The 9885-nt window shown below is 39.1% G+C and overlaps 1 non-coding gene across 1 annotated transcript; it reads left to right on the forward strand.

Moving 5' to 3' along the window:
* Nucleotides 1-8980: 8980 nt before the first annotated feature.
* LOC120109596 lies at nucleotides 8981-9086 on the forward strand. The gene has a single exon (XR_005510429.1). It is a non-coding gene; the product is annotated as a small nucleolar RNA R71 (small nucleolar RNA).
* The last annotated feature ends 799 nt before the right edge of the window (nucleotides 9087-9885 follow it).

The following is a 9885-nucleotide window of genomic DNA, read 5'->3' on the forward strand; positions in this document are numbered from 1 at the left end:
TTTCAAATTCACTCTGCATTAGATCAGCAAATTCTTCGCAGAGGCGATTGTTAGTAGCACCGAAAATAATATCATCTACATAAATCTGAACTACTAACATATCTTTGTTTTTCTTCTTTAAAAACAGTATTGTATCAACGTTCCCTCTAGAGAATTCATGGTCTAACAGAAATTTGCTAAGTCTTTCATACCATGCTCTAGGAGCTTGTTTCAAATAATAAAGTGCTTTGTTATCACGATTCAATTTTCATCAAGTTTATTTTTATATATCCATTTAGTTCCTATTATTGAGTATTCAGTGGGTCGTTCAACTAGGTTCTATACTTTGTTTCTAGTGAATTGGTTTAGCTCTTCTTGCATTGCATTTATCCAATTTACATCATTTTCAGCTTCTTCTATGTTTTTAGGTTCAAAGTGTAAGACAAATGCTAGATGATTATTTAAGTTCCTAAGAGATGCTCTAGTTCTAACAGGTTGAGAGAGATCTGATGACCCAAAGATTGAGTTAAAGATTGATTTTGATGATCACAAAACCTTGAAGTATAATTACTAATATTTGTGTTGCAAGAAGAAAGATAATTTATTTTGCAAGGAACATAGCAAGTTGAAAAAATACAAGAAGGCCTCAAAAGCTCTCAAAAAAAGTTGGAAGAAAGCTTCACTTCATTGGCCCAAGTTTCAAGTTCAAAGGATTCAAGTTGGAGGAGCAAATTCAAAGAAAGATTCAAAAGAATAGTCCTCGAGTCGACTCTTGGAAGTTCCGAGTCGACTCTGGCACTCTAGAGTCTCAAGAAACAGTGCTCGAGTCGACTTCGATACTCTACGAGTCGACTCCGACTGAGAACAAACAAAAAGACAGAGAGTTGATTTTCAGCGCTACAGTGATCTCGAGCCGACTCCAACTTCAGCGCTACAGTGCGGAGTCGACTCCCAGCTACAGTGCCGGCAGACTACTATTCACGAGTCGACTCCTATTTCAGCCGAGTTGACTCCTGCTTCAGCCGAGTCGACTCTAGCACGCTGGGAGGCATAACGGCTAGTTTTTTCTTGATTCCAACGGCTCTATTTTTGTCTCTAACGGCTAGATTTTTGTTCTCACTCCCTCTAAAGCTATAAAATCAAGAGGAGAGCTAGGGAAGAGGGTATGGAAGTGGGAGAGAACATTTAGGGAAGAGATTTTAAAGAGATTACAAGGAAAATCTCCCATAAGCACAAAAGGGCCATCCAAAGTGAAATAGAGAGAAGAAGAGCATCCAAGTGAATCCCAAAGCTTCCTCTCCATCCGTGTGCTGCCTCGATGATCCTCTACCTCATGCCAAATCTGAAGAGGGTCAAGTAAAGAAGAAGCCGAGTTCCTTCATCTTCAAAATTCGTTTGAGAGCTTCTCTTTACTCCATTTGTTTTTATTTGATATATTTGCTTAGTTAAGAAGCTTGTATTTGCTTTAAATTCTTAGTCTAATATCTTGTAACTTAATTCAATCAAGGGATTGAATCAAGAGGTTAAGGTTTGTTGGTGAGCCAAAGGAAAAACCAACGGTGTTAAGGTTTGTTGGTGAGCCAAAGGGAAAACCAACGTTGTAAGGTTGTGGTTGGTGAGCCTTTGGGGAAAACCAACTGGGTTGATTGTGAACCCGGAAAACAATCGTTGTAAGGTTGTGGTTGGTGAGCCTTTGGAAAAACCAACTGGGTTGGATTGTGAGCCCGTGAAAACAATCGGTTGGTTCTAGTCGGTGAGCCTGTGAAAACCGACCGAGTTCGTTGTGATCTCGTAAAACAACAAGTTGGGTTGTGAGCTTGTAAAACAACCGACTGTAATCTGAGGGATTATAGTGAAATTCCCAAGAGGTCTTGGGGAGTGGATGTAGGTGCTGGGATGCACCGAACCACTATACTTTTGTTGTGTTTGTGATGCTCTTTGTTGTTTGACTTCCTCACTCACTCACTTACTTAGATACTGTGCTTGCTTAACTCTTCTCCGTGCATCCTTTAGTTGCAAGCATATTAAATTTACTTAATCAAGTCTCATTCAATTGAATTGCATACTTGGGCAAACTTAGACTAATCTTTTATTGAGTCTGCTGCTTAATAGTTGATTAAATTAGAATCATACTCTTGCTAAGTTTAAATTTCACTAAGCATCCATACAACTTAGCTTAATTAACTCTAAAAGATTAGAAGTAGTTGAAAAGTTTTTAAAAGACCCAATTCACCCCCCCTCTTGGGTTGTCACCTTGGGCAACAGGATCATCTAAAATTAATTCCTTAGGATGACCATGAGCATACCTCCAAGCCTTAGTCAGCCCATGATCCACAATTACCTCTTGGCTTGTTGATGCTTCTCCAATTTGCTTTGGTTCATCTTCTTGTAATGTCATCTCATCAATCTTTTCTTCAAGAATTTCTGCATCATCATCAAGAGCTACTTTCTTGCTAGAAGAGATATCATTAGTATCATCAAAAACAACATGTATAGACTCTTCAATAACAAGGATTCTTTTGTTAAAGACTCTATAAGCTTTTCTTGATGTAGAATATCCCAAAAAGATACCTTCATCAGATTTAGAGTCAAATTTACCTAAGTTATCTTTGCCATTATTATGAATGAAACACCTACATCCAAAAATATGAAAATAGTTTACTTTGGGCTTTCTATTTCTCCAAAGTTCATAAGGTGTTTTCTTTATAATGGGTCTCAATAAAACTCTATTTAAAATATGACATGATGTATTAATGGCTTCTCCCCAAAAGTACTTAGGGAGGTTACTTTTGTTAGATGTATGCCCTAGAAGCCAATTTGGCTGACACATTGTTGATTCTAGGGACATAATTTTGTACTTGACTATTTATTGTTGAATAAATAAAAGGCATCTTTTCATTCATATTGTTTATGTGTCTATGAATCGTCCAGAAATTAATAAGATGATGATACATATTCTCAAGAGTTGAGAATTTGAGCCATGTATCATTGGTGATTAATTTCTAAATGCTCCTGATCAATGGATCATCACGAGGACGGTGATCGATCCGATCAGTGCACAAATCACTTTCCTTCTGGATGGACGAGACTTCAGTCCACAGTGTAGGGACACTGAAGTGATAGTGCAGGTGCTTGTTAGAGAACAAGGGTACTGAGCGTGACCAAGACAAGAAGTCACTTGGATGTCTATCCACTCGTCAGTGACTTGCTTGATGTTGCAGTAGTGTGACTGGTCCTTTGACCTGCGGTGCTTCGGCTACTCACAGTGAGGTTATTGTAGTTTGACTGCACACATACATGGTCTCTAGCCATATGGGTCCATGCAGTGAGATTGGCTGCAATAAGTTCACTGTAGGAGTAGGGTATGCACCTATAAGAAATCTATCGACCTTGATAGAAGATGAGTGATCCTATGTGATTTGTTAGACTGAGTTCTAAGACCTTGGCCGGGGCAGTAATATAAAGTGGAAAAAGAGTTTTCCACTATCGAACTCGAGTCGAATAAATCTTGACATATGACAGACGATGGGGTTTGACGAGTTGTCCATGACCTCCGTCCTGTATGGATCCACGATAGTAGGACTGTATCACACGTTAACTGCACCTAGAGGTTCATCATTCCATTCTGCTGGGTAGCCACTACATGCTGCTAGGTGTCACTGGTGGATGGTGGGACTCACAGGGATTATCTCGATGATCGATAAACCCTAATGAGTAGAGTTGGAATCGTTCCAACCCATTGAAAGGAGTTTTCAATGATATAGTGATAGAGATCACAATATATCTCACTACCAGTCAGAGTAGAACCTATGGGGTCACACACTAGAAGTATTGACCGATCCGATGGTTGAAAAGTGATTATGAATCACAAGTAATCAATTCGATTGATAAGAAGCTGAAGAAGGACAAAGGGAATTAATTAATTGGACTTAAACAAAAATTCTACTTCGGGTAGGATTTCTAGAGTCCTAATTGGATTAGGACTGGGAATCCTAGTTGGAGTAGGACTGGAATTCCTACTTGGAATAGGATTCCTACAATCCTAATGAGATTAGAAATTTTGAATTAAAATCGAATTCTTACTTGGAGTAGGATTCCTAGAGTCCTAATCAAATTAGGACTTTGGATTCAAATTAGAGTCCTAATTGGATTAGGACTAGAATTAAACAAATCCTAATTGGATTAAGATTTCTTAAGTCCTAATTAATTATTAATCTAATGAATCAACATGACTCCTAATTGGATTAGGATTGAAGAGTTCAATTGAGTCATGGTTCATTCAAGTCCTAATTGGATTAGGACTAGCATAGATTGAACCCGATTGATTCATGATTTGGTTAATCCTAATTAGATTAGGACTAAACCATGAGAAGGGCACCTAATCCTCTTTGGAAGAGAATTGGGTTAACCAAGTAAGAGGGGCATGAGCCCCTCTCATCCTTGATCACTTGGTGCGGCACAAGAGAGGGGGCCGGCGCCCCCCTCTTTGGAAAGTCATCTAGGGCTCATACTTTGGAGGAGCCCTTGATGGCTATAAAAGGGCTTATGAGGCCGGCGCCCTAGAAGCATTGAAGCCTCTCCCTCTTGTGCCGTGGCCACCCTCTCCCTCTCCTTTTGTTTCAGCTGCAAGCAAGGGAAGAAGGACTCCAAGAGTTGGCGGCTTCCTCCCCTTCCCTTCCTTCATCCAGCGCAAGGAAGAAAAGAAGGCTGCGTGGGGATTCATCTTCTTCCTCTTCTTCATCCTTCTTCTTCCTCCTCTCAAGCACAATCAAGGGTTGATTGAAAGAGAGGAGATCAGCCATCAAAAGAAGTCTTTGCAAGGGAGCTAGCACCCCGGGAAGACAAGAAAGCTTTGATCGGTCCTCTGCTTCGTGTGGATACCCGTAGAGGCCGGACGTTTGAACGACTTCAAACGAACCTTCATCCTAAAACCACGATCATCAGTTTGCGGTGATCATCTACCCGCACAAGGTGAAGATCTGATCTTCTAAAGGTTTTAAAAGTTTTCAATTCTTGCCTAACTACGAACGGTTCATGAAACAACGTTCATGCGATGAACGTCGATCCCGCACATGCCTCTTCCGCTGCCACCTGATTTAATTTTTGAAATATCAGCGGCATGGGCGGGTTCCCAACAGTGGTATCAGAGCCTAGGCTTCGTAGATTAAGGTAAGAATTAAATATCTAAAGGCTTATCAGATCTGAAAATTGAATGATCATGCATGCTGAAAATTTCTGCATGCAGATTTTTCAGGGGTGCTGATTTTTGCATGCTGATTTTTATGTGATAAAATGATGATTCTAATTGCGTTGTTAATGAGATTACAAAGTTTAGAATCATGATTAGCATGATCAGCAACCTATATCATGATATAATCAGTTAGTTTTCAGATCTGAAAATTATAATTGTTGCATATGGTGATGATCATAGGATTCAAACCCTTTTGGTATCAAATGTAATGACCTGCGATGTGATCTGCGATGTCATGTAATTTTTCAGATGCTTGCATGCATCTTATTTGATGTTTTGAGAGGCCTGCGTGCCTCCTAAAAGGAGATGTAAATTATTTTTATTTTTATTTTATATCTGGTTGTATTTTTGTGATGTGATGTACGTCAACGATCAAGTTGAAGACAAGGCATGAGATGAACACGGGTCTAAGCGGTTGATGGCGATTGGATCAAGGGTTGGTCAAGGATCGAATCAAGGAGGCTTGGAACCAATTCAAGAGTTGAAGACTGATTAATTTGTTGTTGTTGTCGTTGTTGTTGTTTTTTTTTTTTTTAATTCGATTGATGAAACTTCAAATTCCAAGTGCATACTAGCTAGAAAAAAAAAAATTTTAAATTAAAATCTAATTTAAGATACATAAATGATAAGAATTTCAAAGCACACACGGTTTTATTTACTAAGTCAGCCCAAATTCTAGATTAGTATGCAATCTAAGTTAAAGTCATTAAGTTTCCGTTTAGGGAGTTGTAAGACTTATTTATACTGGAGTGCTCGGTGAAATCTGGACCGTACACAAGCTAAGGGTTTGGATCTCCAAAATATTGTTAATACTAGTAGTTTCCAAGGATTGGTCGAAAAGACCTACTCACTGATTCAAAATCATCTTATCTGCAGGATTTCGAGAGTTGTGGATGTTTACTTTAGTACCTCACGGGCTTTATCTGTAATATTCCAGTTTACTCGAATTTTTACAATGACGGCTTTCACACTATTGTCTTTTCGGTCAATACAACATTTTTTTTTCTTTTTTTTTCTTTTTTTTTTAAAGAAAGATATATAAATTGTGCACTTTTACTCTTGTGGTGATTTCTCCGTGTAACGAGCAATCAGTCGACAACTCTCACACCAGTTGGCATAAGGTGTCGGGCATCAAGACTCCCCTACGGACTTATGCTCGGAGTCCTCATCACAAGCCCACTTGATCTTTGACAATAGGTAGCCCTTTTCGATGTTCCTGACTAAATCCATTTTTATTGATGTTTTTTTTTTTTTTTTGGATTAGATAAGTATGATTCATCAGGGTCCAAGGTTGCTACCATACTCTCAACATAATGTCGAGCCTAGACCTTAGAAGAGTCGGCCAGTGTGTAGTGAAATTCCAAAGTATTAATTAGCTTACAACTCCCTAAGAGAGACTTAATAAAAAGAACTTAAATTTGTATTACTTCCCACTAGTCATTGGGCTTTTTAGATTTTATATACCTTGTGTGTTTATCATTCTCGCATAAATGTATATAAATTAGGATTTTTTTTTTAACCAAAACTTTTTTTTTAATAACTTTTTTTTATTATTATTTTATGAAAATAAACACATTTTTTTTAAAAAAAATATTTTTAATTTTTTATTTTTTTTTAAAAAATAATTTTTTTATTATTATTTTTTAACTTTTTTTTTTTTTGAAAATCAAGATGAATACCCCCAAACCTAAACCTAACATTGTCCTCAATGTTAAGAAATAATCTAAGAGAATTGGGTTGCCTCCCAACAAGCGCTAAGTTTATTGTCTTCAGCCAGACACAGTGAGATAGTTTTTGCATCTCCTTTTATGAGGTCATCTATTTTGTCTATCATAAAACACTCAACTTCCCTCGCGGGTTGGTCGGCCGCATTGAACACATTTAATTTTACCTTCATGTTCCCAAATGATATGTTCATTACCCCTGTTCTACAATTGATGCATGCATTGGCTGTTGCTAAAAAGGGCCGCCCAAGGATAACGGGGATTTGTTTATTAGGATTGGGCTCATGTTCCATATCAAGGACAATGAAATCTACTGGAAAATAGAATTTATCTACCTTGACAAGAACATCTTCAATTATCCCACGTGGTGTTTTTACAGATCGATCAGCCAATTGAAGGAATACCGAGGTTGGTTTTAAATCACCTAAACCAAGTTTCTCATAAACTGAATAAGGTAAAAGGTTGACACTTGCCCCTAGATCTAAGAGTGCTCGATCAATGAAATTATTTCCTAAGACACAGGAGATGGTGGGAGCACCAGGATCTTTGAATTTTGGAGGGGTGTTATGTTGGAGAATAGAACTCACTTGCTCAGTTAGGAAGACCTTTTTAGGCACATGTGTCCTAGATTTTCGCTTTTGTGTACAAAGGTCTTTGAGAAATTTGGCATAGGAGGGAACTTGTCTGATGGCATCAAGGAGTGGGAGGTTGATTTTAACTTGTTTGAAGACCTCCATCATCTCTTCTAATGAAGTTCCCTTTTTGCCAAATGGAGAGGGTGAAGTAAGAGCTTCAGGAAATGGGGCCTTTGGGATGTGAGTTTTGGCAGAAGATGGACTAGCTGAAGAAGAAGAAGAAGGTTTTAGATTTTCATTTGACACATTTCTATCCTCTTCTTCACCTTCCTTATTGTTGTCCTCCCCAATCTTATTGTCTATTATACGTCCACTCCTTAGGGTAGTCAAAGCATTGGCTTGTTCATGATGAATTGCATTTAGTTGATTTTCTTGAGCCATGTATTGTCCCCTATTTAGCATACCCTATTTGATTATTGAAGTTTGTGGGTATCTTTACTGGAAACCCTCACGAGACTATAACTCGTCCACTAGGGTAACCTAGGGGTTTAAAGCCTTGTTGCATGTGGTAAATGCAATCGCGATGCCTGCGAAAGTGAGTTAGAGTTTTTCTTTTCTAGTTTTATTTTGCTCGAGGACTAGCAAAACATGGATTACTTAGTGGTTGGCTTGGAAGCTTTCCTTCCTCTCGCTTGTTTAGTGCATTAGCTAGTTGACCCATTTGGGATTCTAGCTTGGCGATTGATTGCGTGTGAGAGTGCACTAATTGTGTAATGGTTTCTAAACCTTGAAGGGCGTTCAACACTTTCTCCTCAAAGGCTGTGTTTCTTTAGGGTGGAGGAGAAGTGTGTTGAAATTGAGTCGAGGGATGGTAGGGATAAATATTTTGTTGGGTTTGAAAATTCTGAGGATTTTAAAAATTTTGGGAATAGGGTTGGGCAGTATTCGAAGCTTGCTGCTTCCAAGAAAAGTTTGGATGATTTCGCCATCCCGGGTTATATGTATTGGAAAATGGGTCATTACCCGGTCTAGGCAGGGTTTGAGCAGCATTGATGTGTTCTTGCACGAGTTCGGGGAATTGGGGTGCTGAAGGGCACTCACGAATAGGGTGGGATGGGCTAGAACAAATAGTACACACTTGTGCTTGGGAAGAGTTCATGTAATGCCCACCTATCATCAGTTGGTCAATCTTATAGGACAATGCATCTACCTTGCTAGACAGGTCCATAGAATGACTTATTTCACAAATGGTCCCTTTTCTTTGAGAACTCGGGGGTGCTTGACGAGAACATGAAGCATGGTGGAGAGAGTTTTCATTTAGATTTTCAAATAATTTCCATGCTTCATGCTCATTTTGAAGCATGAATGTCCCCCCACATGCGGCATCAATCATCTGACGGTTTCGTTCAGTCAATCCGTCATAGAAGCATTGCACTAGCTGCCACTTAGGTATTTGATGATGAGGGCATTTACGGATTAGGTCCCGAAATCTCTCCCAAGTTTCATGAAATTCTTCTCCCTCGGTTTGGGAGAAGCTTGTAATGGCACGTCTAAACTGGTTCGTTCTTCCTATAGGAAAGTATTTTTTAAGAAATTCTTGTTGCATTTGATCCCAAGAACGAATTGAGTTAGCTTCTAAATAATTCAGCCATTGCTTAGCTCTATCTTTAAGGAAGAAGGGGAATAATCTAAGTTTTAAAGCATCATCAGTGAAATTTTGAATCTTGACAGTGGTGCAAATCTCAAGGAATTCATCTAGGTGTTTATATGGGTCTTCATTGGTGAGCCCATAAAAAGATGGGAGCATTTGGATCACACTAGACTTTATTTCATATTGTACAGCTGCTACCTCAGGTAATCGAATGCAAGATGGGGAAGTGTAAATAGTGGGAGTAAAGTAGTCCCTCAGGAGTTTGGGTTGTTCTTCAGCCATCTTAAGAGGTGAGGATGATCCTAATATTTTGATCTTAGCTCGAATGTTCCTAAGGGTTCGTTCTATTTCAGGGTCAAAAGGTAATAGGTTTTGTACTCTAGAACGACTACCGTGCATACACTAGTACTCGATCAATCAAGCATGCAATAAAAGAGAAAAGCATATCAATCCTAGTCTTTGTCCTAAAATCACTAGACAGCTCCTAACTGGTTTGAAGAGGGCACCTAAGCCTCCAATCCGGTCTAATGAACCGAGTTGACCAGGTAAGCTCCCAGGTAAGTGGAGGGGTCACGATGCGTTCGCAAAGGTCCCACTTAAAACCCACTTGCCTCGAACAGATGAACTGTCTCCCTTATAGGGACAAAGCTTGCCTAGACATCAATTAAGCCACCGAGCGAAATTGGTGCAACCTTCGGTGATCTT

The sequence above is a fragment of the Phoenix dactylifera genome, unplaced genomic scaffold (assembly GCF_009389715.1).
Source record: "Phoenix dactylifera cultivar Barhee BC4 unplaced genomic scaffold, palm_55x_up_171113_PBpolish2nd_filt_p 002444F, whole genome shotgun sequence".
Lineage (NCBI taxonomy): Eukaryota > Viridiplantae > Streptophyta > Magnoliopsida > Arecales > Arecaceae > Phoenix > Phoenix dactylifera.